This window comes from Octodon degus, unplaced genomic scaffold, assembly GCF_000260255.1.
Source record: "Octodon degus isolate 3935 unplaced genomic scaffold, OctDeg1.0 scaffold00183, whole genome shotgun sequence".
NCBI classification, from domain to species: domain Eukaryota; kingdom Metazoa; phylum Chordata; class Mammalia; order Rodentia; family Octodontidae; genus Octodon; species Octodon degus.
In genome coordinates this window covers 2,378,628-2,394,139 of record NW_004524759.1, presented here as the reverse complement: position 1 = coordinate 2,394,139, position 15,512 = coordinate 2,378,628, and the positions used below count along the sequence as shown (strand labels likewise).

The window sequence follows — 15,512 nt, the reverse complement described above, 5'->3', positions numbered from 1 at the left end:
AAGAACTCAAAAGAAGAAATACAAATAGAAAGGTATACTACAAGTAAAAGGAATGCAGGTTCTCAAGGACTAACTAACTAAGAGAGGGAAAGGAGAAGATCTAGGAAACATGAATAAGTCAAGCCATACAGTTATATGTAGAAAATGAGCAAGGCAATGATCCTGAGAATCTTCAGAAGATTTTTTAATCTAGCAGTATATTGGAAATATTCTCACCTTGACTAACTATATATACTGATACCTGTGAACTAAGCTACTACACTTCAGATGGTAATTTGTAATAGTAGGTTCATGCTTAGAGTGCTTGTTATTCTGGGCTTCTGAATATGGGTTGCTTGTCATGACATGCCAGTTGCTGCTCTGATGTCTCTCGCGTAGATGTTTGTTCAAGAAGAAGGGGGTGGTGAATGTAAGCAAGAGACAGGAAAAGAAATAATGTGGGACTGTCTTGTTTCAAGGTTGTATATGGTGAGATTTTTGGACTTATGTGTAAACATAAGAAGTATATAATTTTTATGCCTATTTTTAAAATATATTCTAATTTTAAGTGTTTTGTATCATATTCTGTAGGTACTTAAAGTTCAACATATCAATACTTAATGCAAAATATCTGTTCCATATTATGCCTAAGATGTTTGATATGCAGACTGACAGTGAGGTAAAGCTTAGCCTAAGTTGTATGGTAATAACAATAAGCTTATCTTCTGGATGGTTAACAACCTAAGTTTGCAGACCAAAATTAGAGGAAAAGGAGGGCTGCAAGGAAAGCCAACATTTTGGCCCTAACCTTCTAAGGTCAATTAAGACTCAGGACATATGAGAACCTGTACTGTAACTTCATGTAACTCAGTATTGTCCCAAATTTTCTGATCAAAGAGATTATGAGGCCAAAGCAGAAAGTGATTGATGGTGTAGAGTGTGCTTAAGGAGAGTCACATGGAGAGAAAACATTCAGGCTTTCACAGAGAGCACATTGGTCAAGCAGTGGCCGGGACTCATCCACATGGCTGACACTGACAAAGTTCTACAATCTAAGGTACAGGGATCTCAGGATAAAACCTTTAGGCATTTCACTGACCTTATCAGACCCAAAAGCTACAACTCTTGTTGCATAGGTCCTGCTTTACCTTGGTCTTATCCATCCAGCAGAAAAGTATAAAAACGAAATATAAGTAGTAAAGCCATGCTGTTATGTTGAGCTATAGGGGACTCAGGTCAACAATTTCTGACACTGAGTCAAGTGGAAGACCCAATACTATTATGGGCTACTGGACTCTTTTAGAATATTTTACTGAGCTTTCACACCTATAATATTCAAATAATGGAACTTAACAAAAAAAAGGGGATACAGATGAATGTCCATTTTGTATCTGTGTATTCAAAGTGGTTAGGATAGATATATAGTTACATTCTCTTAATGAATAGAGCAATTTGTTCTAATGGTGTTTGTAAATAGGATTTCATGTCCGCAGCTTGTACAGCAATTAACCACTAGGAAGAATGTATGCAATATGCGAATTATTGAAACTGTCCTACCAATTTGATTTGAAACTGTCTCATTGTTATTTGTTTATCAATATAATTATGGGAAAAAAGAAAAAAGAAAAAAAAATAGTCTCTTAATACCTGCAGTAATTATATATTGATCCTGACAACAGTCATTTCCAGGTAAATTTTAGACTCAGGACTTAGGGTTCATTCCTCACCCTCTCTAAAAGGCAATGATTGAAACATTTAAGGTATTCACTTGTAAGGACAGCAGAAATGGGTTGGGATAGAGGAAGACAACAGGCAAAGCCACAGGTTTATGCCCCAGAGAGCAGGCAGGATGAATGAGAAGAGAGATGAGCTTGCTTGGAAAGAAAATGCTGGGGCTGCACATGGTCAGACAGGAAAGAAGACCCCTTGGGGATGGGCAGAGCTATGTGTTCAGAAAGATGCTAAACCTCCAGGCTATGCCATGGAAAGGAGAACTCAGGAAAAGTGAAAGAAGGCATGTTGGGAAGTTACAGCATGAGCATCCTTTGAGGTGTGTGCTCAGAGAACAACTTTCAAAGTCACTCATGGAAGTTTAAATCACAAGCAAAACAAAAATTGAAAAGAAAGATAGAAAGGTAAAATTGAGAAAGTGCTCATAAAATCCAAGACATAGACAATGAAAGGAAAAAGTTTTGAATAAGCTGTTTTTCAGAAAAATCTATTAAGTAGAATTTTTAAAAATAGAAGTTGTAGGAATGGGGTAAATAGCAACAGAACTAGAAGAGAAAAATAATAGAGAAACTAAGTTAAACTTCCAGGTAGAAACATTCTTTTGAATGTTCAGCAGGAGGATAGGGAAGAAAACCTCCCCAAGTCACTTAGTGGCAAAGTTTCAGAATACTGAGAAGGATATTCAGCTCATACCTTGAAACTCTGAAGAAAAAAAAAAAACAAGATGTCACTTGCAAAGACATTGAAACAAAAATAGCATGTTTCAAGATATTTCAACCACGCCTTGTCCCCACAGAGAGAAGCAAAGGGAGGAGCTATGGAGTTATGGACAATTTCTCCAACTTCCAGTGAGTTCATAATGAAGAGTTAGACAGATTGCATTAGACACCTCAACAGGAAGAGTTATCTCTAGAAAACAGTGTGTGAAGGAACACTGCCTTGGTCAGAAATGGCTTCCCATGTAGAAGTCAATGTTCAAGCAATTTGTCTCAGTTTCTCTTGTCTTGTTGCTGGGACAAACACCAGACACTCAAAATGAAGGAAGGAAAGGTTGATTTAGCTTACAGGTACTGGAGGTTTCAGTCCATACTCAGCTGGCTCTAAAGCAGACTCACACATGGTAGAGGGCAGCAGTTCATGGCAAGGAAAGCAGAAAAGTAGCAAGAGCAAAAAGGGAACAATAGGGCCAGGGAGATAGCTCAGTAGAATAAGTGCCCTCCTGAGTTCAATCTCTGGTAATGAAAAAAAAAAAGAGTAACAGTAACAATGGCTACAGAAAGCAAGTCTGTCTCCCTTAAATTGCATTCAGGCTGTCTAGTTGTAGTATTCACACCCATAATCCCAGCAGCATTTACACCCATAATTCCAGAAGCGCTGGCACCCATAATCCCAGTGGATCATGAGCTAATCACAGACTCTAAAAGTCCATCCCATGACTGCATAAAGCTTTGGAGGGACAACTAGACACAAACCATAACACAATTATTTAAGTGTGATAGTACAGATAGATGCATGAGTGAAAAGTATCAAGCAGTTATATTCTGAAGACCAACTTGTTATATTACTGGATAAACCCCCCACAAATCAATAGGATAAAATCAGAAGGGGCAAGACATGGAATCCTAGAAACTTGTGTCCAGAAGGAAGAGAGTCAGCTTCAAGGGGAGGATGAGGGCACCATGGGCCTCAGCATGGAAGACCAACTGCAAGAAACCAAACCAGAAATGAAAGTGCCCAGAAACAATATCTCCGAAGTACATAATCATAATCAGCATGTCATGGGCCAGACACAAACTCCTTGTGAAGAGATTTCCATTTCCATTTCTTTTTGATTGATTGATTGATTGATTGATTGATTGATTTTGATTGTCTTTTTGAGACAGGATTTCATTATGCAATTCAGGCAGGCCTTGAGCTACAAAGTGAGCTCAAGGTCTTGAACTCACAACTATCCCCCTGCCTCAATATCCTGAGTGCTGGGATTATAAGTGTGTACCACCATGCCTGGGTAGTGAAAGATTTCCCTTTCTGATAAGGATCTGGGGATACATTCACCTCAGATTCACAGGGTTAGTGCAGAGCATGCTGGGAGAATGCTCTCAGGGTATGCACTAGTCCCTTGGTTTGATCTCCAGAACAAGTTCCATCAAAATTAGATTTTTCAAAAGAAAACAAGACGAAATAAATCACTAATCAACTCACAAAAAAGAAGGCTAATGAAATGGTTTATTATTAATGTCCTCAAATGTTAATCTAATTAAACTGTGAGATAGTGCCTAAAAGACATCACAGTAGGTATCTGGATAATAGCTAAAGTCTAAAGGCCAAAAATATCAATATAACTCATATTGAGAAATGCAGAAGTAAAAAGAACACTAAGAACCCCACATATTAAAAATTACTGAAAATATCACAATGAGATGGGGGCTGAAAACAGTAAAATGTACTCATTTCTTAAAGAAGTCATGAAGAACTACTTGACTTTTAAAGGATATTCATGAAATACTTTGAATAATATTATGTTAAACTAAAAATAAAAGATAAAGAAATTCCTAGCTTCCCTTGACAGCAAATGAGCAGTGTCTAGTTCATCAATCCTCAACTTCTTGTTTAAATGGTTATGAAATCATTTTTCCTAAGATTTTAAATGTCAAAAAAGTTGGAGACTTGCTTGGCAACAGCATACATTTTCCTGGAGTCTGCTGGCAATGCTGCTGGTATAATCCAGGTGTGCCTGCAGAACAGGAAAGAGGGGTCACAATACTGCTCCCCTTTCTCACCCACAGCACTGCTGCCATCACACAGCCATGCCCTTGTGTGCTCACCCTGCGGCACAAACAGATGGCCATAAGGATGGGATTTGTCCTCGTAGTGGTCGCTAATACAGCCCCAACTGGGACCCTGGCTCTGGCAAGGGACAAGCAAAGTCAACTCAGATGGGGGACAGGCCCAGGGGAAGACTGGCCTCAGCTCAGCTGATATCTTCCTGGAGGAACTTTGCTTCTGAAAAAAATGAACAAATAGAAAACTAAGTATAAGGCCCACAAAATGCTTCATAATCTCAAAGATTCGCCACGTTCATACAAAATCCTTTATAATCTCAAAGATTCACCATGTGATAAACATTTCTTTCTCAACTTGCTGAAAAATAATCTCACTATGTAGTACAGGTTGGCCTTGAACTCACTATGCAGGCTGGTCTCACACTGGAGGCAGTTTTTCTGTCTCAACCTCCTGAGTGCTAGACTCTTACCATACTTTCGTTTTTGTTTTTGTTTTTTTTCGGAACCGGGGATTGAACTCAGGCCCTTACACTTGCCAGGCAAGTGCTCATTCTATTGAGCTACCTCCCCAGCCCCCATACTTTTAATATATAATGCATTCAAATAGTTCAAAATCAAAACCATAGTAGAGATTCAAGTGGAAATCTCTCACCCTTCCCCTTCTGCAGGGTCATCAATTGCCCAAGTGAGCCTATAGGTAACCACTCTCCTCCTGGGCCTCCTGCCCCTCCTTCCTGGGTTCCCTATGACAGGAAGGCAAGCAGCAATGGAGCTGTTTTCTCCTTCCCAGTGTCTCAGTGACATCTCCTCAGCTTGTTTCTTAAAATGTTTGTTCTGTCTCTTGTTGCAGTTTTCCTCATGAATTTCAAGCAGGGATAAATTAATTGTGTTTTGTCTCTCTCCCATGGACATTTCAAATTCTCCTTTCTGCCTCACTTGATTTGTGATCCTCCCCTAAGTTGTATAACTCCAAAGACCTGCTCAGCAGCATCCCCTGCACTCTGGGAGCAGGTCCCCACTGAACTGTCACCTTACTGCATTCACTCTTCCTGCACAGTGCCAATAGCTGCACTGTATTTCTCTTGTTCAAATTAGAATTAGGTTATTGTGTTCTTTTGCCATGTGGAAAGATTTTTAAATGTTTTCTTCCTACGTAAAGAATTGGGGCTTTTTTATGTATTTACTATAAGGTCTACAGTATCTCACTGTAGGCAATATGTAGATTGGACTTGTAGTGATCCTCCTGCTTTCAGCCTCCCAAGTGCTGGGATTACAGGCATGCACCACCATGTCCAGTCTCATTTGCTGTTTCAGCATGCCCCAGGGTGGAGCCAGCATGGCTTGTGGTGCCAGGGATCCAACCCTGGTCCCTATGCTCAGCTGAAGCTAATGCTTTAGTCTGCTGAGCTATCTGGCTTAACCAAGAATTGTTGTTTATCTACCTGTCTTTTTCCATGGTGTCATCATATAAAAGTTGGATTTATCCTTTTGTACAATTTATTTCAGAAAGAGCTGAATTTTGTTTTTGGTTTTTTTTGTACCAGGGATCAGACTCAGGACCTTGCACATGCAAGGGATTCAGGGACTTATGCTGCTGAGCTATCTCCCTATCCCTAGAGTTGAATTCCCTTAAACCAACTGTTAGCATCAGGCTCCTGGAACAGTGACTAGGAGCAGGCAAAGTGGTTGCTCAGGTTCCTCTGTTTGGGAAATGTCTCCTAAGTTTCAGGGGTGTTTGTTCATTTGTTTTTAATCATAGTCTCTCTGGAGCTGCCCAGACTGGGAAATGAAAAGTTGTGAACTGGATATAGATTTCATCCTCACAAGAAGCCAAGGACTCCAAAGACTGGTTGTCTAACAATGTAGATGTATTTAACACTACTGAAGTGTACTCTTAAAAAATGATTAAGGTGGAAAATTCTGTTACGTATATTTTGACACAATTTTAAATATTTTAATTGAAAGTATGTATATTCCACATGGCTTCTCTCCTCACTCTCTTTTTCATGCCACCTTCCCAAGTCTATTTATGGGAATTCAGACTGGAGAAGGGGCCCTGTCACTGTGGAAGAATGTGCTCATGGTTTCTGAGACATAACTAAAAATTCTGATTGGAAGTCGACATGTGCAGAAATCCTCCTAGTCTGGTCCTTGTTCTTGCATGGATACAAGCTTCCTTCAGCAGTGTGGGTGGCTGTGCCCCAGGCCAGTGAGAGGAGCCAATTTATCAGAACTTAACAGGAGTAACTGCACTCAAAGGGGAATATGCAAGAAAAAAGAAGAGAGAAGGAAGGAAGAGGGACACAGATAAAAGATGAAACCCTGTCAAAAAATTGAAGAAAAACCAGAAAATGAGAATGAGCCAAAGTGTGAGGAAGAGTCAAAGACTGAGGAAAAGCCAGGGGAGGAGGAACAACCCTAAGAAGAGGAAAAACCAGAAGCAACATTTAAAGAATGGTTGATTCACTCTCTGGAGGAATTTAAAGAAGATGTACACAACAGACATTTAAGCAATGAAGATAAGTTTAGAGAAATCTATGAAATCGATGAGATAAGGAGAGTAAGAAACAAACTGATAGTGTTGCATTAGAAGGTTCACCGAAACCGTTCCCATCTGTATTTAATGTAGTTTAGTTTGATTGCTGTGTAATTAATAACATTGCCATATAGCTTTCTTTTTATTGACATTTTCCTAATATATCTCCATTCATCTTTCTATGCTAGCCTATTATTTTTAGTGGTTTTAGGTCATCTTTTGTTATCTGCATCTCGCTGCTTACTGTATTTTGAATCCATCTACCAGTCTTTATCTTTTTAAAATTTTTTATTAGTACATGTTTGTGGTTAATAATGATTACATTCATTGTGGGGAGCTGGTGCATGAGCATAACACATATTTGTTATTTTTATCTCCTTTCCTGCCTTCCTCCCTCTCTCCCTTCTGTATTTTAATATGGGAGTTTTGCTATTTGTAAAAGAAGAAAGTTTCCTGTGATGATAAGAATGAGAAACAGATTTGTAAGTCAATCATGTATGAATATCATATTTTTGAAAAGTAAAAATACATTTGTATGTAGCATATATATGTCTGATGTCTGAAAGATAAAATGTACAGTCTTAATGGTGGGATTATGAATGATTTTTCTTCTTGGTATTTTCTTCATTTCTAAAGTGAATACATATTATTGTTGTTAAAAATAAATGTTTTATAAGTAAAAAGGAGGCAACCAATAGCACTTAATTCCTTATTACTAAAACTACTGAGGCACATATAACTCAATATTACAAGCAAATGTGAATTTCAAAGTGCCACCAAACGATTTAGCTAAAATGAATTTTACATCTTTTTCATCTGTAAAATAAGCAGAATAATCTCACAGAAATACTGTGTGTCAAATAAATAATTCAAAGCTAAAAAACAAAAATTCTGATTAAGACCAGCTCACCTCAGTGGCTGTATTTATAGGACGCCAAGGGTCAATTACCCAGAAACTGAGGAGATTGTGGATGATTGACAGTAGCATAAAGGTAAGTATGGACTCTACTGAAACTTGGGAATCCCCTTGTATTCCATGGGCCTTAATTTAATAGTCATGTGTAGCAGCAGCATGCTCTTTGACACTTTGAAAAATGGTTTTCAAAGCAAGCTGCCAAGGTCCGACTCTCAGCTTTTCCACTTACAAGATGAGAAATCTCTGAGAATTCCTTAATGTTTCCATACCTTTGTTTCCTGCTGTGTGGAACAGGAATGTGAATAGCACTTTGCGTCACAGCAGTTCTTGAGAGTTAATTGATGTATTATAAGCTAAGCACTTAGAAGAATGACTGAAACACAGTCATTATTCTAGCAATTAGTAGGATGATAACTTTGGTCTAGTGCTCAGATTTTTTAGATCGTCCTAATCCATGGGACCTTGGTTCAAGTGGAATGCCACACAGATGTCTAAATAATAAAACAGAGGCTATTAGATATGTTCTCATCTCAAATTCTAAACCATCAGAAGATTGGAAAATCATGTCTTCCTTCTTCCAACCCCTCCCCGGTGACACCTGCACAACACCAGGCAACCTCAAACCTGCAGAATGCAGTTTAAACTTCTAAGCCCTCACCTCTGTTGGGAATCATGACTGGCACTAGAAATCTGAAACAGGGCCTTAGGCATGGAGCTTTATCCTCTGGCCTAAAAGTTCAGCTGTGGCACTTACAGAAGTAGGAACGCTTCCCAAGGCCCTCAGGGAACCACTCTGTCCTTGGGATCACTGACAGGAAAACTGTTTGGAAAAGACACGCTCGGACCCACAAAGACCACACTCATGTTAGCTGGCATGAAAGGAGTGGTTTGTTGACAGCTACTAGCCTGTGCCAGTCTGCTCAGTGGACCTGAACAGCAGTAATGGCTGGGGAAGCAAGGACTTTATAGAGCAGGCAGGGATGGGGAAGGCGGAGTCGTAAAGTGTCCTTCGCTGGGCCAGGGTGTTCTGGACACAAAGTCCTTGAAGCAAGCTAAAACAAAGCTATATATGTAAGCAGTCAGACCCAGACAGTCAAGGTTAAATCTTTGCAGCACAGTTGTGATAGGCTTATCAGGGAACATTGGAAGGGGTGCAGGGGAAGGGGGCCCATGGCTGAGTCCTGTAACATTCCAGACTTTGAGTTATAGGAGAAGGGCAATGAAGTTTTTTCTGGCTACTTCCTGCTGTCAGGGGATGCTGATTTAGAGGGTAGACTCATGGCCTGGTGTGTCAGGTTCAGCAGTAGGAACGGGGGTGATATCCTGCGAGGAGCATAAAGTTAAAATTTTGAGTGGTTGGTTAATTTTTGGACAGTAGTTTTGATTAGGGAGACCGTGGAGGGGGCCATGAGTAAGAAGAGAATAAGGGCTGCCAGTGGGCTTAGAAGGGGAAGGACCCAGGGGAGTAGGGTGGACCATAGTGAAGCAGCATTAGAGGCCAGTGTGGATAGCTGGTGTACCTGATGGGTGGGATCTGGCACCTGTTGAATTTTTTTTAATAACACCCGTTCAGTTGGCTTATGTACAGCACTCTTCTCCTAGGAAGAGACAAGCACCACCTTTTTCTGCTATTAGGTATCTAGAGCTCACTTATTTTGGAGAACCATATGGGCAAGTTTGTCTAGCTGTGAGGTGAGGCAGTGAAGGATGGGTGTTGACTCTTCAATGTGGCTTGTAAGGTGATATTGTAGTGGGACTCCAAGACCCACAGAGGTATCGATGGCTGCTGCTCCTAGGGCCCACTGAGCAAAATACAACTTCTTGGTTTAAGACCTGCTACAAGCAGGCCTGCCCAAAGAATGTGAGGGCAACTTCCCCTGTAGAAGATTTCCTGACATAGGATTAGACTGATATGGGAACCATCTTTAATGGAAATCAGCCCTGCCGAAGGAAAATGAAGATAGCTTCCTTTGTAATGAGGCAGGAAACCCCAAGAAGGCTCAATTCACCTGGGCTGAATGAGGTTGACATAGTTAGTTAAGGCCTTAATATGTGTCTCCATAGACAAAATCTGGTGGATCCCAGTAAAAGGAATGTAAATGTGTATACATTTTACCTGTATGATTACCTGGGTTTTGGTATATTTTTAGGAAGAAACAAATTTTCTGAGTCTCCATAAAATTTAAAAAATTTGTTGCCCTTAGTTTGGGAAATAAGACACATTGGTGCTTTGGCTGGACTGGGTAGAGACAGTGGTTGAAATCAGTAAAAAAGTTTCTTCTACTTTTCCACTCTGGCTTTCTGCCTGGATCATGATTCTGGTGCCTCTATTAACACCTTTGTATTCATCCTGGGGTACCAAGAAGGCTAGAAAAGATAATCTCTAGTTACATGAGTTTCTATGGGAGACTGTCAAGCTGTGTTCCCCAGAGAGATGAAACCTCTATCTGTACCTGCCCTTTACTTCATTCCCATTCACTGAGATATGCAGAGTTGGCTATATAGAAACAGATGACCCCTTAATTTGCTGAAAGAATGAAATCCAGTCTAGCCAAAGTACCACCATGTCTCATTTCAGCACAGTGGGTCAGAATTGCCCATGCTGATGGCTGGAATGGAGTCTCCAGCAAAAGCCTGTGAAATACCAGAGCTAATACATGAGATAACATCTCAGCTAAGGCCAGGGACCTCAAAAACAGTTAAACCTTCCTGGCAGTAAAGATGCCAGCCTCACATACATCTAGTCAGCTGCTGTATCTCTGATCAGGGTGCTACTGCACCTGACGCAACAGTGCTGTCTTTCCCCTTATATGCCATGCTTGCCAAGATTTTCTTCCCTTGTACTTGGCTGCAATCCTCACCAGCTTTCCTGATTGGTATCAATAAAAGTCATGAGCTCTTGGACTTGTGGCTCTTCGTTCTACCAAGAACACTGGGTCATCCCAAAGCCTCTCTAACTACAGATTTTTCTTTCTTTGCTTTACAATTTGTGTGCCATATTGTCTGTCCAGTGGGAGAGTGATACTCTCTGCTGGGGGAGAGGGCTATCAGCGTGTTTCTACCTAGAATTTGTTAAGTCTTCTGTTACTATGGAGAGAGAGAGTGGATTATGTGAGGCAGTCACCTCATATGCACTAATACTAAAATGTTAGGAGTTTCTTTTATGAAAAAGCATGTTAAGGCTGCCTTTCAGAAAATGGTAAAATCAAGGAAATAGTAAAAAGAAGAGATCAACCACAATATCACTATTTCAACTATGTTTTAATCACTCTGCATTCTCATATAGTTTCTTAAAAAGTATATTAATTCCTGTGGTGATACAAATAATTTTGGTGAAAGCCTGCCAAAATAATTTTAAAGTATTTTATTCTGTAGTGGTAAAAAGTTTAATAGATGCCCATCTTCAAAGTGAAGGTTAATTCATAGATGAATGCTATAAAAATTCTAGGTAGATAACTATGAAATTATAAATAGAAAATAAATAATATCCATATGAAGTGTTAGAACAATGTTCAGTGTGCTTCTGATTTATCAACAAAAGGTCTATACATTTCCTTTTTAAACCTGAGCTTCCATCTCTTCATTTATGTTACAAGGAATTTATGCAAAATAGTGGCAAAGGGTTCATAAATCTCAAATACCCTATGAAGCAATAAGCTTCTAGAAATTTAGACCATTTTAGAAAAGTTTCAAATGTGTTCATTTCCAAATGCACATTAAGTATATGTGTGCAGGAGACTGAATTGTGACATCAATGGTAGACCAGAAGTACTGAACTCATGGCAAAAGCTAATCAGATCTCAGGATTAAACTGCCCATGGGGGTGTATTGTGCCCTGTTGCAGGCTAAATTGATAGACCTGCAAAGGAGAAGAAGAGGTCATTTTGCCTTCAAACAATTCATTTCATTTCACTCAGTGTCATTGCTGAGACAAAATATACCACATCTAAATTAAAGAGGGAAAGTTTTATTTAGCTCACAGTTTGTGAAGGTTTCAGCTGATATTTGGCTGGCTTCAAGACAGAGTGACACATCACAACAGTTCACAGCAGGTAGAAAATAGCAAATGCAGCAAGAGTAAAAAGGGAGGAGCAGCAGAAAGCAAGCCTCTTTCCCTCCCATTTACTGTATGTAAGATACCCACCCCAAGATGGTTATAGAATTCACAGCCATAATCCCAGCATTAAATGATGAATCCATCAGAAACTCTAGAAGCCCACCCTATGACTACATGAGGTGGTTTGTTCTTTTTTTTTTGGGGGGGGGACATCTAGACACTAACCATAACATTCAGTTAATTAGAAGTTATCACTTATTTCATGATCAGAACTTTTTACCTCTGCTATTTAAAGGGCTAGTACAATTCGTAGGCTAGATGGGAAATGTAAATAAGATAGAAGATGAAACAGGGGAGATGTCAGCCACCATCTTTTTATGTTGCCACACCATGTGTCCACAGGAGGAGCTGGCTATCAGATGTTGGTAAGACCGAAGCCCTGATCAAAAGATGAATCACACCTCTTTCTTCCTTTCTGTACTGAGGCTTTCCATACTGAGGCTGGAAAGATCTCCACATTTGTGCAGGATGGGGACCTGGAAAATTCTCTTGGATATCAAGATAGATCTTGATCTTATTAATGCCTGCAAGCAAAGGATCTTGTCAAATCTCCTGTAGGAATGTGAAATGGGATGGTTCTACCTAAATCTTGGGGGAAAACCCACTAGCCAAGTCATATCTCAGTTTAAAAGTCAACATGAAAATAGAGATGTTTGCCAAATTCAGTTCTCCAAGAGAGCATGGGAAAATGAATGTGTGCTTGCTGCACTTAGCTTTTGTCAGCATCTACTTCTTATAGCATACACTCTTGATGCTTTTCTGTAGTTTGCCTTATATTTCTAGTTCTGATAAGCAGCTGGAGGTGCTAGGTGTTGCCCTCTTGGGTACATAAGAAACCTCACTCTCCTTCCCTGCACACAGTACCAGAAGAGACATTTGGGATGCCTTTAGCACTGGCCTTTGGGGATTTTCATGTATTTGCACTTTAAAATCAATTACTGACTTCCTGGTCAAGTTTAGGGGATTTTTGTTTGTTATTTTTCTTGGTTCTGTTTTCGATTTTGTTATAAGAACTATGGATGAGGACGTGACAAATTGCTTGAGAAAGGAAATACAGTTGCATGAAAGGAGGGGATGGACCCATCCCAAAATAGGCAGAACATTACCAAGAAAAGGCCAAGTTGGAGAACCAAGAGCTGTTGGGCCAAACACATTGCCAAAGTGCCAACAGTGCAGGTTCCACTGCACAGAAAGCTGGGAGGCTAAGTCAATAACAGAAATGCATTTATCCATGGCCTAGTCAGAAGCAGGTTAATGGCTCAAAACTAGTTTTTGTGAAACTTTTATTTTGAACTTTTGTTCTTATCTATAGTTAAAGAGTGAATTTTCAGAGGTGGGTGCCAAAAAATTTGCCCTACAGGAAGCAGTAATTCAACAATGAGTGCTGAAGTTGTAACTCTGCATTAAAAAGTGAAGATATGATGTTGTCAGGTAAAGGTTACGGTGTCCCCTCTTTCCCTGAAAAATAAGACCTAGCTGAAAGCAATCAGCTTGAATACTCTCACTTCAGCAAGAAGACCCTGATTGGGACTGGCATTTTTGATCTCTAGTTTTCAAAGCTGATTATTTTCCTGCTAAGCCTTATCTCCTACTTTCTCCTGAAATATGTTTACATATAATGAGATAATTTAAAACTGATAAAGTAGAAGCCAACTGAAAAGGCTAGATTCAATGAAGAAAAATGCTGTTTTATAAAGTAAGGGAAGAAATACTAGAAGCTGTCTGTAGAAGGAGAATCATACTTTGACATCCTTCTAACTCTAAACATAGGCCCGAGTAAACAGCAAAATAATGAAATACCTAGAAGCTGAAAAAAATTGATCAATGACAAAAGAATATGTTATCAGCCACATCAATCAGCTTTCTGGAAATAGGACAGGCTGTGAGCATCCACATCTCTGGAAAGGGCTAAAGAAAGTCACAGGAGGGAAGAGCCAGGCTGCTTTCTCTGGGCCAAGTCAGCCATCAACCTTCATCATCAATCTTCTCCCAGATAGTTGTACATATAAGTCACACCTAAACAGCCAGGTGATTTCTGTAGAATCCCATTAAAGTGTGGTAGATTACAGGAAAAAGTAATCCTTCCTTCTAGGTCTACTGATTTCAGAATGAGTCATGTTGGTTTGGACTTTGGCTGGGCCTCTTCTTCCCAACCAGTGAGGGGGACTAGTGCAGTCTGGGTCACTGGGGCTCCCAGAGGTAGTGCTGATAACAACTGTCTTCCAGAGTGTTCCTCAGAAGAGCTTTACATGCTCTGTGGAAGTACCTAAGTAAACCTTTTCATATTTGAAATTAAAATGTGTATAACTTATCTGATGAAAAAGGTTTATACAGCAGCCTTGCCTTTCAAAAGGAAGTGCCCATGGTGATCAACTTTATAAAGAGAAAAAGGGGGCTGAGGACTCAGCTCAGTGGTGTAGCCCCGGCCTAGAAAACAGGAAGTCCTGAGTTTGATTCTCAGTAACCCCTGTAACAAAAAAGAAAAAAAAAACTAAAAAGAAGAAAGTTGTTTGGCATATAGTCTCAGATCTGGTGTCCTCCTTAGTCTGGGCTTTGGTGAGGGTGGCAAAGGGTGATCTATCCATGATGTGTAGGAGAAAACAGCCACATCTCAATGGGAGCAGAGAGAGGGAGGACTGATAGATACCCTAATGCCTCTGAAAGGGACCTGTGATCCAAGAACCTCCCACAGGCCCCATCTCTCAGAGACCTATGTTCTCTATGCTCAGTGCTACTAAGTTGAAAATGAGCCTTGTACTGCAGATCAATGATGATGAACCTTTCAGAGCTCTCAGTGACACAAGCAGCCCACTGCAACATGCTTGCCATAGGCTCACCACCACTGCTATAGAACCTGGGACACGCTGAGATTATACACAGACCGAGCAGAAGGGGAAAACCTTCAGAAAAGTGAACTCCCATATATTCTGAAGTAGGAAATTATGTGTTAGAGTACACAGATGGATTACACCCACTTGCATGACAGAATCACTTTTCTTCCATGAAGGTCTCTGCTATACAAATAGGACTTTATAAGATTCAGAAATGTGCAATTTTAGACGGATACGTTGCACCTAAATGAATAGCAATTGTAGAATGCTTAATTGTAGATTATTTTTCTATATTTCTGGTGGAACAGTAATATGATCCTTGAATTTAGAAATAATGGTCCTACAAAGAATTTAGCAGGCTATAAAGATAGTATTTTACTAAGTACCCACTCTTTCCTCTGGGTATCCAAAACATCTCTCTTCTCCTAATGAGGGAAAGGAATGAGAGTCTATAGACTACCAAAATCAAATAGAATGACAGTGCTAAAGATGATAATATTTTGGACTTATGTGCAAACATGAGAAGCATAGAATTCTTTATCCTATTTTTAAAATATAATCTAATTTTTAAATGTTTTTTATCAAGAGATGTTTGCCAAATTCAGTTCTCCAAGAGAGC

At 39.8% G+C, this 15,512-nt stretch overlaps 1 pseudogene; it reads left to right on the top strand.

Annotated features, from left to right (window-relative positions):
* The first annotated feature begins 6,717 nt into the window (after positions 1–6,717).
* LOC101562670 lies at positions 6,718–7,122 on the top strand (annotated as a pseudogene).
* Positions 7,123–15,512: the final 8,390 nt, after the last annotated feature.